The sequence below is a fragment of the Ranitomeya variabilis genome, chromosome 3 (assembly GCF_051348905.1).
Source record: "Ranitomeya variabilis isolate aRanVar5 chromosome 3, aRanVar5.hap1, whole genome shotgun sequence".
Taxonomy (NCBI): domain Eukaryota; kingdom Metazoa; phylum Chordata; class Amphibia; order Anura; family Dendrobatidae; genus Ranitomeya; species Ranitomeya variabilis.
In genome coordinates, this window is record NC_135234.1 from 670,157,116 (window position 1) to 670,174,304 (window position 17,189).

The 17,189-nt window shown below is 43.4% G+C and overlaps 1 long non-coding RNA gene across 1 annotated transcript in view; it reads left to right on the forward strand.

Annotated features, from left to right (window-relative positions):
* The first annotated feature begins 1,470 nt into the window (after positions 1 to 1,470).
* The window catches only part of LOC143818492 (uncharacterized), a 175,865-nt gene continuing 160,146 nt past the window's right edge, over positions 1,471 to 17,189 (forward strand). The window contains exon 1 of the long non-coding RNA XR_013224572.1: positions 1,471 to 1,751. This is a non-coding gene — a long non-coding RNA (uncharacterized LOC143818492). The remainder of the gene's footprint in view (positions 1,752 to 17,189) is intronic.

Below are 17,189 nucleotides of genomic sequence, written 5' to 3' on the forward strand. Positions count from 1 at the left end.
TGGAAATTTGTGGGCTCTTAAGACCGTTTCTATGGATGTCTAGTATAAATCAATATTCACACACATATTTCATTTTTAAGTTGAATTCTTGTAGTTTGCACAATTACAATAGGTAAAAGATTATTTTGAACCAGAGCTAGGTATCAAGATGATGCTCACTCGAATATGGCTGACTACACTGGCATGGGAAAGAAGGGAGGGGTTACTGACATCAAAGCTGGGGAAACAGGGCGAGAGAGGACAAACTTCTAAAAGGGGCAAACCTTATTGCATAACAATGTAACAGCAACAATAGACTGACAGAACAATACTGTATATATCCCAATTAAAAGTAGATAAAATCCAAGAAGCTTATTATATTAATACAAACAATAATAGCCATAAATGTTGGCGACAGGGAGGGGGAGTAGGTGTGGAGACACACTGGTACAGCAAAGTAGATGGACATGGACTCGAAAGTTTCCAGGGGTAGAGCAGATCAGGACTTGTATATAGGAAATCCATAACATCAACAAAGTCAATAAATGGGTCAACCACATTCGGATTCTTCAGATGGAACCTGAAAACCCACCTCTTCAGGAAAGCGTTCAGCCTGCACTGACCCCATTGCCTACTCACCATTACCGAAGCTACCGCCTCACCAACACCGGAGCTCCTGCAACCCTCAGCCTACTACAGTCTCCTTCTCCACCATCCTGTAGAAAGTAAGCCCACAAGGGCAGGGTCCTTGCCCCTCTGTATCAGTCTGTAATTGTTAGTTTGCTTACTGTAAGTGATATCTGTAATTTGTATGTAACCCCTTCTCATGTACAGCACCATGGAATCAATGGTGCTATATAAATAAATAATAATTATGGGCTGTAGATATGTATCACTTATAATCATAATGGTTTATTATAGTTTTCCAATGTGTCCATAAATAAATATTGTCCATTCATTTTTTTTTTTTTTTGAGTAGCTGTCCAGAAAAAATAAAATGTCAAGTTGACAGCCCTGCCTGCCACCTGTTGGTCAGTGTAAACAATCAGGAGCTCTGGGGTATTTGCACCCATTCTTATTTTTAGTGTCGCCTTTCCGCTACTTTTAGAATTTAGTTTATAAATAAAGCAAAGTCACTCTTAATAGTTAATGGGGAATCTTCAAGTAGGTCATGTGCAAAATATTTTATATTCAGTTTAGTAGGAAACTTGAGGTGATCGTTTATAATAGTCATCCAGCAACAGTTAATTCTGTCAATTCTTTCAATTAGTTGTTTAAAAGTGCCGCTTATTAGGAGCCGGCTCCTTTCCGTCTTGCACTCGGGAGGCCTCTGCTGGAACCTGCTCGCTGGGACACGGATACTTTTACAAGTGTCAGCAAAAGTTGTTGAGGAATATGCTTAAACAGCCAAAGGGAGTCTCTATCCAAATACATAGCCCAGAGTTGCTTCTCTCAAACAACTTTGCTCTCACAACTGCCATGTCAGCTGGGACCAAAAATTCTCCAAGTAGCCTCTGACCCCCCTGGATATCAAGTGCTTGCACACATTTGCTAAGGAGAAATAACAGCAGGCGGGAGATCCTGGGAAGATTCTCTGAGCTGGTGACACAGAACCTGGAAGGAATAAGTCAGAAACCAAGTCTTAAATCTTATCACTGGCTCCCGAGTTCAACTCCCAGTGGTTCTCTATTTGAGGTTACGTCTCAGAAAGCTGAAGACTCGAGGCTGGAATTGGCTTCCTTACAGTCCTCCTAGAACGGAGCCACCTACAGGTAACATGTCTGCCTTTCCTAGGTGTGATACTGTTGTACTGAGCCATATATTTCGAACTGCTTCCTGCAGACATATTCTCCAGCACTGTGCAGACTATCGTCACTGTTCCTGTTCACAATTTAATTTCTCTTTTTATACTTTTAATTTTTTGGTCAAATTTGCATTCACATCCACATCCTAAATTAACCGGCTTCAATGCAAATCCTCAGCACCAATCAATTCATGCTGTCATTTTCTCCACGTGATATGTGAGATTTTATGAAATGCCATTCCCAATGTTGATTCTTTAATTTTCCAGATTTTCCGTCTGTTGCGTGCATGCCCTAGAAGAACATACGCTAAATATAAGTTGCATGGGTTTAGTGTTGGGAGATTATTTCATGTCCTATTTTGTGAAATTTTTGATTTTCAATACAGGAGCATCTAAGGCTTCTTTTACACTTTCGGTGTGCTTGGATCTGAATACTCGACCCTACTGTTGAGTCTCCTGGCCTGAAGCGCCTGCCTGATATATGCCTATGAACCTTGGGACGGGAGGCCCAGTAATTGGGTCAGGCATTCTGTTTATGCAGATTTTACATTGCGCTTCACTGTGGTTTATGTGACCCTGCGCCAATTCCAGCCACTATAAATTATATACTTTAGCAAACTCTAAGGCAGAAGTCCCCCAACCTGCGGCTTGGGAGCCACATGTGGCTCATGGCTGTCTATCAGCTTTCTGCATGTGCACCAGGTCTTGCAAACAGCTATGCAGAGAAGGTCTCTAGATGGGCAGACTTTTATGACAGCATGTAATGAGTGGGGGGAGATGTGATGATGCTGCCAGTTGGATTGGTATTTGAAGTGGGGTGCAATTGTGTGGCGAGTATGCTTGCCGTAAAAATGCTGAACAGGAGTAAAGCGGGCACCCCTGATGTTAATATATTACTAGTGATGAGCGAGTATACTCGTTGCTTGGGTTTTCCCGAGCACGCTCGAGTGATCTCCGAGTATTTGTTAGTGCTCGGAGATTTAGTTTTTATTGACTCAGCTGCATGATTTACAGCTGCTGGACAGCTTGAATACTTGTGGGGGTTCCCTAGCAACCAGGCAACCCCCACATGTACTCAGGCTGTCTAACAGCAGCAAATCATGCAGCTGTGTCAACAAAAACTAAATCTCCGAGCAGTTACAAATACCCTGAGACCACCCGAGCATGCTTGGGAAAACCCGAGTAACGAGTATACTCGCTCATCACTAGCAAGTATATATTACCCAAAGTCAGGTTGTGCCTATTGTGAGAACTTTGTCTGTCTTTTTACCAGGCTCTGGGTGTCACTACTGTGGAAGGAGGGGGAGGGGGGAATCACTGAATGTGTCTAGCGTCCATCTGTGAGCTGAATGTGGCTCTCACATTATATAAGGATGAGGACCACTGTTATGTGCAAAAATGTTACGTTTTTCCACCACATTTTGTCTGCAGGCATCTCCAGCAAAATGTGCAAGAGTAATTTGCTGATGATCGCATTTTTTGCTCTATTTCTTTTTCTGTAATCTGTTTTTTTGTGCAGCTTTGATGCAATGTTTTTAATATTTTCTTTTGTACTTTTAGTGCAGGAACCCTGGGATTCTGTACTTTACTATGCAATGGCACAGTTCAATAGCTTTCTTCTTTTAGGCACAGTCGGGAGTGAAGGGAGGGTGGTAGGCACTGAATCCAATGATGTATCACTTTGTGTCAGAACGGCTGCACCCAATAAACTGAGTTTTTAGATTAAGCAATACAGTGGAGCTGAGGAAGCTGACCCCACCCACACCAGGCTCTGTATATACAATGTCCATAGACAGTGAGCTGCATATCACAGGAGGGGGTGTGTCAGACTAGCATGCAAGCAAATAAGGTAGCACACTGTAGCGCTGAAACATGCAAACATGAAACATGAAAATTTAACTGCATTACTGCACTAGAAATATGAAAAATGAGAGCGTTTAGCGCATAAAAAAGGCCAATTTTATGTGTACCTGGTCAGTTTTTTCATGTGTCAGACTAGCATGCGGCGCTACTGTTTCACAGCAATGATAAGCTCCTGGTGCTAAAACTACCATTGGAAGCAAACAAAACCACTGAGCTTGATAAGAGACGCATCACTGAAATCTGTGTTTTAACCCTTACCTCATGCTGTCTTCAGATTACATAGCAAATACCTGCTGACGGATTCCCTTTAATTGTTCTACTAAACTTTGTTTAGATTTGTAATCTAACATGGTATCTGAATACTTTTGCATTTGATCATACTCAGGGGCTGGCTGGCACTTTTCAGCCTGGGGGGCAATCACAAGGCGGTGGCCCTCCTTTTCCCTGCTTATATCTGGCCACTGCATTAAAGTAGCAGAGATAATAGGCTTTAAAAACAGGCTGGTACACAGATATGGAAACAGAACGGAGCTTGCTGCATAGATATGGTAGCAGAACCGAGCTTACTACAGAGATATGGGAGCAGAATCGAGCTTACTCCAGAGATATGGGAACAGAACGGAGCTTACTACAGAGATATGTGAGCAGAACAGAGCTTACTACAGAGATATGGGAGCAGAACCGAGCTTACTCCGGAGATATGGGAGCAGAATCAAGCTTACTACAGAGATAAGGGAACAGAACAGAGCTTACTATAGAGATATGGGAGCAGAACCGAGCTTACTGCAGAGATATGGGAGCAGAACCGAGCTTAACAGAGCTTACTACAGAGAAATGGCAGCAGAACAGAGCTTACTATAGAGATATGGGAGCAGAACCAAGCTTACTACAGAGATATGGGAGCAGAACCGAGCTTAATAAGTCTACTACATGGAACCAAGCCTGCTACATAGAAACTGGAGCAGAACCGAGATTACGACATACATACGGTACCATAATCTAGATTACTACATTGATACAGTACCAGAACCAAGCTTACTGCTTAGATATGGTGCCATAACGGAGCATACTTACAAACATACATACAACAACACGGCTACACAGTGCCTAGTACTATCACCACTACACAGTGAATACATATTATAATATCACCATTACCTCTACATGAAACTACACTCTATACAAAGACCAATGATGCCACCATACACTCCCTGACAGGAGTTATGTCGCTTATCCATGTTATGTAAATAAAAGCTTATAAACTGACGTTAAATTCATCCATTGGTTGTATAAATTATTCTTTTGACAGCTGAAACCCTCCGAAATGTGGTTTAGGTTAAGAAAATAAATTGTCATCAATGCAGAAATATTGATCAGTTAATGGACACAGAATGGTCAGATTTTGGCAAGACAAAAGTTTTGACGCCCACAGAAAGTAATGTGATATTCAAACAAATAATTAACTTAAAATACAAATATATGTTGCATAACATTGGTGAATGAAGTTGTGGTGCTATTAGAGTCATATTTAATATTTTGTGGGACTTCCATGAGCTTGAAGGACTGCATCCATGCGGTTCAACAATGATTCATACAATTTATTAATGAAGTCATCAGGAATAGCAAAGAATGCAGTCTTACATGCCTCCCAGAGTTCACCCAGATTCTTTGGTTTTGTCTTCCAAGCTTCCTCTTTCATCCTACCCCAAACATGCTCAATGATGTTCATGTCTGGTGACTGGGCTGGCCAATCCTTGAGCACCTTGATCTTTTTTGCCTGGAGGAACTTTGTTGTAGAGATGGATGTATGAGATGGAGCACCATCCTGCTGCAGAATTGGACCCCTTTTATGATTTGGAGTATAAGAGGTAGCTAATACTTCTTGATATTTTAGGCTATTGATATTGCCTTCCACCTTGCAAACGTTTTGCACACCCCCATACTGAATGTAACCCCAGACCATGATCTTTCCACCACCAAATTTAACGGTATTCTGGGTGTATTTTGGAGCCATACGGGCTCCAGTAGGTCTCCTGCAGTATTTGCGGCAGCTGTGCTGTAATTCTACTGAAGATTCATCAGAGAAATCCACCTTCTGACACTTTTCCAGCGTCCATCTGTTTAGCAGGCTGTGGAGCTTTGCAAATGTCACACGGTTTTTTATTTGCCTTTTGTTTAGTGTTGGCTTCTGGGCACTGATACGACCATGGAGGCCATTTCGAGACAGAATCATACAAACTGTTCTAGTTGACACAGGGACTTGAAGTGACAAGGCCTGTTGGAGCTCTGCTGCATTGGAAGAGGGGCTTGCTTTGGATTTTCTAACCAAAAAACATTCCTCCCGAGCAGTTGTCTTGCGGGGTCTGCCAGACCTGGGCTTATCAAACACATCTCCAGTCTCTTCAAATCTTTTTTTACATATAATGTACTTGACGCTGAGACACATTAAAGGTGCCCGCCACCTCTGCAGTGGATCTGGTCTCTTGATAATCCAGGCTTTGGTCGCAGGGTGGATTTTTGGCATGTTGTCAGAGCCTAAGTTGCAGTTCAAGTGAAGGTCTGGGGTGCTGGGTTTCTTTTTATACACACACTAATTAACCGATCATTTACTGAGCACACGTGAGGATGTAAAGTAGGATTGGGTGCATTATATGACCAGGCGACAAAACTTTTGTCTTGCTAAAATCTGACCATTCTGTGTCCATTAACTGATCAATATTTCTGCATTGATGCCAATTTATTTTTGTAACCTAAACCACATTTTGGAGGGTTTCAACTTTCAAAAGAATAATTTATACAACCAATGGATGAATTTAACGTCAGGTTATAAGTTTTTATTTACATAACATGGATAAGCGACATAACTCCTGTCAGGGAGTGTGCACCTTTTACTACTTGTATACTACAATACTGATAATTAATTTTAAAAAATCACAATGCTAAGTGCCATTGTATACAGGAACTCTGTATTTACTGTCAGTGTAAAGATAATACAGTGATCACTCGTGACATTATACACAGGAGATCTGTATAAGGTGTTGGTGTACAGGTAATACAGTGATCACCACTGCCAGTGACATTATACACAGGAGCTTTGTATATAATATACAGTGTATAGTGTCAGTGTATAGGTAATACACTGACTCACTAGTGACGTCTCTAGCTGAAGTCCTTCATCTTTGCTTTTTATTTTCATCCAGCACAGACCGCCGTCCTTTCTTCCAGCCAGGACTCGTCTCTGCACAAAATAACAGTTACCTAGAGCACGGCTTCCAGAGCACATTCCCCACTTTTTCCCTTTCTTCTACACTACACATCTGAATACAGAGGTGCACCCACAATCAATATATAATTGGTTATTATGCAACCTCATAGATTGTAAGCTTGCGAGAAGGGCCCTCATTCCTTTTGGTATCTGTTGATCTATGTGTTTATTGTTATGCTTAATGTCCATTGTCTGTACAAGTCCCCTTGAAAATGTAAAGTGTTGCGGAATATGTTGGCACTATAGAAATAAATTATAATTATTATTTATTATTATTAACCCACCATTCCAAATATAAATTATAATCCACCACTGTGCACCCACTAACTATAAATAGCCACTTTCCCCATTTAATATATAAATTAATTAGCACCTGTACTCTTTCCCCCAATTCATTACCAGTCACTTCATCCTCAACGCCCCCCACTATGTACCTACCACTCTAACCCTAACCCTGATTCATTATAGTTACATGTCCCTCCCGCCCCAATTCATTGTCATGTCTTTCTCTCCCAGCCTCTATTCATTATCAACTGCTCTACCCCACATTCAATACATCATTTACTCCCCCACCCTTAAAATTCATTATTTGTTCTTCCCCTAGATCATCATTTGCTCTCCCCACCCCCTCTTCAATTATCATTTGCTCTCCCCACCCCCACCTTCAATTAAATTGCTGTCCCCTGTCCCTCACACTGAATTCATCATTTGCAGTCCCCCCACTTTAATTTGAAGTCCCCTTACTTCATTCATTGCAGTCCCCTATCACCCCCTCGCTTCACCTGCACAGCCCCTTCATCATTTGCAGCCGCCTATCCCCGTTCCATTTAATCATGAGCAGTCCCACCTCAGGCACACTTCATCATGTGCAGTCTTGCAGTCCCCTTCCCCCCACTTCATCATGTGCAGTCCCCATTACCCACACACTTCATCATGTGCAGTCACCCTTACCCCCCACTTCATGTGCAGTCCATCTTACCCCTCACTTTATCATGTGCAGTCCCCATTACTCCCACTTCATGTGTAGTTCACCTTACCCCCCACTTCATCATGTGCAGTCCCCCTTAACCCCAATTCATCATATGCAGTCCCCCTTACTCCCTCCCACTTCATCATATGCAGTCCCCCTTACTCCCTCCCACTTCATCATGTGCAGTCCCCCTTACCCGCCACTTCATGTGCAGCCCCACTCTCCCTTCATCATGCGCAATCCCCCTTACCCCCACATCATGTGAGGCCCCATTCCACCATGTACAGCGCCACTCTCCCCAATTCATCATGTGCAGTCTCCTTTATCCACTAAATTCCATCATGTCCAGCCCCACTCCCCCTTCATCATGTGCAGCCCCACTCCCCCTTCATCATGTACAGCCCCACTCCCCCTTCATCATGTACAGCCCCACTCCCCCTTCATCATGTGCAGCCCACTTACCCCCTCACTCCATTATGTGCAGTCTCCTTACACCCCCCCCACTTAATCACTTGCAGTTACCCACCATTAAATTTATTTTATAAAGAAAACAAAAAAGTTTTTCATACTTACCTCACCAGTCGCTCCCCTGCAGCACCTCTCTGCTTCTAGCTTTCGGGACATGTCAGCGTGTGCGTGATGATGCCATCGCGCATGTTCGACACCTAACCTGGGAGTATAGAGAACATGAAGGGAGCAGAAGCTGTGCAGCCATCAAGGTGACAGCCAAGCATAGCTCCCGGCCCCAGTGCAGACGTGTGCGCTAACTGTGATGCGGCTGTGTCTGCTGCCGACCGCATCACAGTACAGCGGACATGGCTGCGCACAATTTGCTGTGTGGCTGTAGCCACCACCAGGCAGCCGGCCCTGAACAGCTGCTGGGGGAGTGGCCCGGGGGGCATTTGCCTCTTTGCCACCTGGGCCAGTCAACCCCTGATCATACTTACCATATACGCCATAGAATCCTTTCTGTATGCTATTAACAAACCTGATGCAGTTGAAAACTCCTACCATACGAAGTTGCTATGGTCCAGCTGTCACAGAGCTCCCATCTTACAGCCCTCAGTGGACGCATTTTGACAGCTTGACAAGTTGTACCGCATGGAGGGCTAGGCAATGTGATTGTTTCTGCATTGAATAAGGTCTTACTATGAGCGGTGCCGCTGACACATTTGCCTAATTACAGTTGTTATTAGTGCCCTAACAGAAAACAAAGTTGTGCTTCTAAATAAAACAGAGATACTCTATCGCACACACCCTGTGCTCTGCTATACATACAGCGGGGGAAGTAAGTATGGAGAGGACTAAGTTTTATCACAGGTACACTTCAACTGTGAGAGACAGAATCTAAAAACAAATCCAGAAAATCAGATTGTATGATTTTTACATAATGAAATTGCATTTTATTGCAAGAATTCTGACTCGCAGACCTTTTTTTCTGTAAGAAGACCTCCTACTCTTCACTCATTACCTGTATTAATTGCACCTGTTTGAACTCGTTACTGGTATAAAAGAAACCTGTCCACACACTCACTCAATCAATCAACCACAATCCAACCTCTCCACCATGGCCAAGACCAAAGAGCTGTCTAAGGACACCAGGGACAAAATTGTAGACCTACTCAAGGCTGGGATGGGCTATAGGACATTAGGCAAGCAGCCTGGTGAGAAGGCAACAATGGTTAATATAACAATTATTAGAAAATGGAAGAAACACAAGATGACTGTCAATATTTCTTGATCTGGGGCCTTTATTATGGGAGTCTGCTACATCTTGCTAGAGCATTGGTTATCTGACCTGGTGTTGCTTAGCCTGCAACTTTTTCTGTGATTTCTTTTTTTGAAATTTTGTTCTATGTTAGCCCTTTGTTTGCGTTTTATACACTATTGTTGATTTTGTCCTTTGAATATTGTTCCCTAATCTTGTGTTATGAGTAGTGATGATCGAATAGTGAAATATTCGGATTCGGGAAAATCGGCACAAATAATTTCTAATATCCGTGTATTCGTACCGAATAATAAATCCAATGCAAGTCAATGGGAAAGCTGAATATTTTTCTGCTGGACCCAACAAACAGGTCTGGGGGAATGGGAAAAACGCTGAAATGGATGGGAAAGAGCTAACACTAAAAGGGAACAGCATGAAGAGGATGCCTGCATGCCTTTCTGACTCACATATGGTATCTGGGAATAAGGTTGTCAGACTATTGCGCCGGTTTTAAGGATTTTTAAAAAGGCATCCCAAACCAAAATTTTTTTTAAAGGGAAAAATGCTAAGAAACATTATTTCCTTCATAATTACATGTAATTAATGCAAAATAGAAAAAAAATTATACGTCCCCTTTAGCATATGTTCACATGGAGCGTTTTGGCTTTATTTTTTACTTTAATATTTGTGAGGGCTCTCATTCCTACTTTTGGGAGGACCCTCCCTCATTCCAAATAGTTAGCAAGATAGTGGAATACATACTCTACATCCCTTTACAAAGCCATTTTAAACATGCCCAATTGAATTTTGGGCTTTGCCCGTCACCACTACCATGTCTACCGCAATGTCATTATGCGGCCCTTGCTGACAATTTGCAGAGGGTCAGCAGGTGCTGTGAAACCTGCGTTTTGTAAGCTCCGCAGTTCATTTTTGCCACCGAATCCCAATGGAACAACTGTCATAGTGGATGAAGCCGCTGCAAGGTGAATATAATACAGGTGTTTGAGAACTATATGCTCAATGTCAATAAATTGGATTCTACCAGACACCAAAATATTTAGAATTGAGAGTCCTCAGTGGTTGATACATTTTAATGTCTAACTGAAAAGATTGCAAGCTTGATAACAAATTGCAAGCTTTCGAGACTACTCTGGTCCCTTCATCAGACATAGACTAATACAAATTCTGAAGAATCACATATTTATGCATAATACAGCCCAAAAATAATGCCATAGATAAGACAGGTGACGTGAAGCAGAGCTACCATTATGTGAGAGTGATAAACGGTTGTGTCCATAAATATTGGAACAGTTCATAGATAAGGAGTGTGAATGTTTTATTGTCCTCTTATTGAGGTCTGGTTCTTTGTTATGATGCCCCCCAAATGGTCTGAGGAGAATTTTTATTAGTCTATTCCTGATGAAGGGACCTGAGTAGTCTCAAAAGCTTGCAATTTGTTACCTTTTAATGGCTAACTGAAAAGAAGGTATTAATCACTGAGGACTCTCAATTCTAAATATTTTTCTATCTACTGGCTAGCATGGTACCAAGATATATATCTATCCTATACCAGACACCAAAAGCATTAGAAATAAATTCTGAATACAGTGTATGCAAGCGAGGGCCTGTATTGTGGTCAGTTTGTCAGGTCATTTTACTTGGAAGCAGACTCCTCAAGGGAAAGAGACAGGAGTGCCATTGACCAATCTGCCCAAGCCTATTGGTTTAATAAATAGTGTATTTTTATCTAGCAGTTGTGCGACAGGCGCAAAGCTGGCAGAAATACCTAAACGTGACTATTTACCTGTCATTTACATAAGTCTGCTGTTGCCGTGTATAATAAAGCTGAGATCTGAAAAAAATAGCCATACATTGCTAGATACAGTGAATTTGTATATAAGACCTTTGTGAGGGTACTTGTGAAAAATAAAGCCAGTTTTTTTTCAATAAGCATAACGCATTCAATATGAGAAAGGGTGACGTTATGGAAAGTGGATGTCGTTGTGCCAACGTGTGACAGATCTGAAGGTGACTGTATCACGTCCTAGCTTCCTGTCAAAATTTGGTCAGCGCTCTACACCACTAACGAACCCAGATAAGTGCAAGGGTGTTGTGGGCTGTATGGCAGACAAAGGCTCCAGTGTGTTGACAAGCAGCACCACAAAGTCTTCCACACGGTCCAGTCTCAGTAGCCAAGAGACTGGGCCTCTGAATCCCCAACTTGGTCCTCCTTCCTCCCACCATAAAGAGTCCCAGGAGACATATGACCCCAATGCTGGCCACTGTGAGGAACTGTTTACGTTTACTTGTAATTTGTCAGGCCTCTCAACGTGCACCATTAAGGAGGGTCATGAGGAGGTGGAGTCCAGTGATGCCCAAATATTTGAGCACCCATGACCAGAAGGAAGCCACGTTGAGGAAGGTCAATTCATGTCTGAAGAGGTGAGAGTTGCTATGTGGTCAGCCTAAAATCACAACTCAGAAGGAGGATCAGACTGATTAATTGGAAGATGACGTGGTCGATGATGAGGCAGGCCACTGATCCATCCTGGCATGGTGGCACGCCTAGCGAGCACAGCAGTGCAGACAGGGATGGATCTGTAGCACAAAAAAAGGCAAGAAGAGGTGGTGGTTAGACCAGAGGGGGAACTCAGTCAACTGTTCCACAGAGCCCCTCGCACTTGGCTAGATAACAGGCCAAGGGTATGTTTTTCCCCTGTATGGCAGTTTTTTTTCTGAAATTCGTTCAGACAAAACAACTGTATTTAGCATCATCGGTGAAACCAAGCTAAGAACAGCTAAGAACCTGAGCACCACTAGCATGCAAAAGCACATGGCAGCCAAGCACCCCAGTAGGTGGGCAGAAAGCCTGGGTATAAATTCTTTGACTGGTGGTGAAACCACTGTCCCTTCCCCTGTGTTACGGTTTTCCCAATCTGCTGTCCATGAAGCAGGCGCTGATGCCTCCTGCCCACAACCTGTAGTTGCACAGATACAACAGTCAGCAACCATGTCCACTTTGTTGTCTCAGCGCAGCGTTCACTTGTCACTGCCCCAGATGTTTAACAGAAAGCAGAAATATCCACCCACCGGCAAAAACTATAAACACCCACATTGGCAGATTGGTAGCCCTGATCGTGATGTAGCCCGTAGCCCGTGATCTCTGGGTGGTGGCAGCACCATGGTTCCATCCGACACTATTTTTCACGGTGTGCCGTCAACGCGTTATATAAGCAAGCACGTGTTACACAATATCAGCTGTGCTGTGGCCAACACAGTCACAGGGAAGACACGTGGACATGTTCTTGTGGACAGGGATGATACATTTCTTTTATGGCACACTGGCTGATCCTGGTGGAGTTTGGGACAGAGTCAGAGGCTGGGACATCACACATCTTACTCAAACCAAGAAGACCAGTCCCAACTTCCATCAGGGTTTCAGTTTCCTCTTATTACAGTTCCTGTTTCTCCTTCTCCTCCTCCTCACCGAAAGTAGCCCCCCCATTACTCTCCAGGTGGGAGGTCTGCATCACTGCTTAGTGAAGCGGTAGAACTCTCTGCTGAAGCTCATCTGTTTAGGTAATAAAGCTCATAACGCAGCTGAGCTTTTGAAGGTGTGTAATGCCACACCAAAGATGGCGCCGGCATTACAGTGATTGGCAAGCCAGGGCGGGTCACTCAAATATACTAAGGCGAATACCTAATTACTTGCCGAGTAACCAATAGCCCGAATACTGTACTATTCGTGCGCGTAACGAATTGTGCAGAATGTATTCGCTCATCACTAGTTATGAGTTGTACCATCATCAACTTTTCAAACAATAAAAAAAATGCAAGATGTAGTGCGCAGTGTCTGGCTTACAGCCTATTGATGATGCCAATACTATTAGATTAGGCGGGCTGCCCAGAACTATGTAAGTGCACCCCACAAGACAGTAGCCTCAATACACCCAAGCAAAACTAATGGGCCTGGCTGTATCCTGCATAAAAATGGAAAAAAGTGCAACAAAAAGATGTATAACATAAAAATATTACATGAGGTATTGATCGATATTTTGGCCAAAATAAACAAGCTCACAACCCATGTCAAGGGTCCTCGCTAGTGATGAGTAGAGATGAGCCACCTCCCTAGTGTTCGGGTTCGGTTCGTCGAACAGGGCCGTGTTCGACGAACTGTTCGTCGAACGTTCGACGAACCCCATTGAAACCAATGGCAGGCAAACACAAACACATACAAACACATGGAAAACACATAGAAAACACCTTAAAAGGTGTCCAAAAGCTGACAAACTGCTCAAAAGAGAAAAAAAAAAGCTTGGATAAAGACTGCGTTTGCAGTCGAAACACGTCGCTCTCCTCCCGGGGCTATTGTGAGATCCGCAGAGTATGCACTTTTTAAAATTTTTCATTAAAGTCTGGATTTTATTTGTATGAAGCTGGAACATTTGCTTTTTTTTCCCATAAACTGCTCAGAAGACACAACAAACACATGGAAAAGTCACAACTACATATAATCATGCGAAAAGAAAAGAGGTGGAGGAGTAAAAGGAGGAGGAGACACAGATATAGGCATGTCATGCCCTTCTAAAATCAAGAAAGGCTGGAGTAAAAATCTAAAATCACCCTACCAACACCCAGGCGTCGTGACAAAAAAAATTAAAAAAGAAATATCTTTAGGTAGAATGGCAGCGGGTCCATTCAGAACACTTTCCTTAGAAGACGTAGTGGTACCCCCGTTGGGAGTTGTGCCAAAAAAGGAACCCAATACATTCAGACTAATCCACCATTTGTCATATCCAAGGGGCAGGTCAGTAAACGACAACATCGACGCGGAACCAAGTACAATACACTGTACTGTACCTCCTTTGACGAGGCAATCAGGAGGGTCAAGAAGTTGGGAAGGGGCACCCGAATGGCCAAAACAGACATTGAGGGGGCGTTCCGGTTACTACCTGTGCCTCCGAATAGTGTCCTCCCATTGAGCTGCTTCTGTGAAGGAGCATACTACATAGATGCTGTTTGCCCATGGGGTGCTCCATATCCTGCTCACTATTTGAGGTGTTTAGTTGCTTCCTCGAATGTGTCGTCATGGACGTTTGTAAGGCGGCACATATTATCCATTACCTCGACGACTTCTTATGCCTGGGCCCAAAAGATTTGCCACAGGGAAAACATGCGGTAGTCCACCTATGAGAAGGAGAGAGCTGGAGGGAGAGTAGATACCCCAGAGCTGAGGGGTTAGATTGAGAAAGAAAGAAGGCGGTGTAGCTTGCTTCATGGGTAGGGTACTCTGCTGAGTAGCAGAAATTGCTACTAGGCCCAAAAGGATTTCCTGGGCCAGATGCCGTTACAAAATAGTAGTTAGGTAAACAGGTGGTGTAGCTTGCTTCATGGGTGGGGTACGCTGCTGAGTAGCACTAAATTCTACTAGGCCCAAAAGGATTTCCCAGGCTAGAAGCCATTACAAAATAGCAGATAGGTAAACAGGCGGTGTAGCTTGCTTCATGGGTGGGGTATGCTGCTGAGTAGCACTAAATTCTACTAGGCCCCAAAGGATTTCCTGGGCTAGATGCCGTTAAAAAATAGTACTTAGGTAAACAGGCGATGTAGCTTGCTTCATGGGTGGGGTACGCTGCTGAGTAGCACCAAATTCTACAAGGCCCAAAAGGATTTCCTGGGCAAGATGCCGTTAAAAATAGTACTTAGGTAAACAGGCGGTGTAGCTTGCTTCATGGGTGGGGTACGCTGCTGAGTAGCACTAAATTCTACTAGGCCCAAAAGGATTTCCCAGGCTAGATGCCATTACAAAATAGTAGTTAGGTAAACAGGCGGTGTAGCTTGCTTCATGGGTGGGTACGCTGCTGAGTAGCGCTAAATTCTACTAGGCCCAAAAGGATTTCCCGGGCTAGATGCCGTTACAAAATAGTAGTTAGGTAAACAGGCGGTGTAGCTTGCTTCATGGGTGGGGTACGCTGCTGAGTAGCACCAAATTCTACTAGGCCCAAAAGGATTTCCTGGGCCAGATGCCGTTAAAAATAGTACTTAGGTAAACAGGCGGTGGGTGGCTGGGCTACTCTGCTGACTAGCAGACACTGAAGCTTTGGAGCAGACCTCTGAATCCCAGGCCATAGTATGAGTAAACAGCTCTGCAGACGACCCCACCCACCTGGAATTGACGATGGCAACGTCATGTAAAACTCAGCAAGGGGACTAAATAAAAGAGACTCAATTTTTTCAAAAAATTCATCCACAGACACCACTTAAGTGGCATCAATATCAAAAAGAGAAAAAAGCACCACAAGCAGTTTTTAAATATCCAAAATTGACAAAATCTTTATTAAATGTAAAAGAAACAGACAGGTACAGTAGGGACATGGGAATACATGTAAGAACACGGCATAAAACGTACCCAACGAGAGCCGTGGACGGCCATATATGAAGTATATTGGTAAAGAACTAAGTTATAACATAGCATGACCTTATAGATGACAATACTGGGCCACCCTGGTCAAAAACATGTCAGAGTTATAAAGTGATACAGTGCACATATTAGTATAATGACATACCAGGGTTGCACGTCCGTCACCACGCTGTCCACCGCTATCCCCGACGCGCGTTTCGGTTACGAAACCTTCCTCAGGGGGCATACTAAGCAGCTCACATGTGCCGTCTTATATAGAGCAAGTGTGTCTCGCAAAACAGGGGGAGAAACCGGAAAACGGCCGCCATTATCATCACCTCCAAAGGCCCAGTGACACGAGAACCGGAACTAGTAGGGCGTTACCAAAGCGTCACCATAGCGATGAAAACGCCATGAAAACTCATTGTGAGTACTCAAAAAAGTTTTAGCGGCATAACACATAGATATCGCAAAAGTACCACTGATGTATTGCAAGTGCTATTATAGTGTAACACGTACCGTACCGGAAGCATAAAGAAACCGGAACTGCTGCGGCGTCACACATACATCACCATGACAACAATATTGCCACAGATTCTCATTGTAAGTGTATAAAAATACGATGTAAAATAAAGACGCTAAAATAAAGCGTCACAGAAGCACCGCTAGAGCGTCGCCGCAATAATATGAGTGCTATGTCACTGGACCTATGACGTACCATACCGGAAATGACAAAACATTGCCATGGAGACAACCAAAACAACCAAGAGCGCCGCCACTCGATCAGCTGGTGCCGGAACCCATGGGGCCCCATGTGACCGAACAGCAGACTGACATACAGTAGGCGGAGTCCCAGTGCTCAAATAGCACAAACAGTGTAAAACAAACACCTAAAACAGGACGGACAACAAAGGGGGAGCACAAAATCAGCCTATGCAGTACACATAGAGGTATGGAAATTTCTATAATAATATAGGATAAGTACAAATCAAAATACAATAATAAAGCAAAAACAAATACAGACATAAATCACACCTGGGGATTACAGATAGTCAACCATATAGCATTGGGCAAAAATATATACATCCGATAATCACAAACAGTGTACAGAATATGCAAAATTAATATATATAATATGTCCCAAAAAGATCAGTCTTAAAATGGTGATGACTCCAGATGGATAGGCGGGTACACCGAATA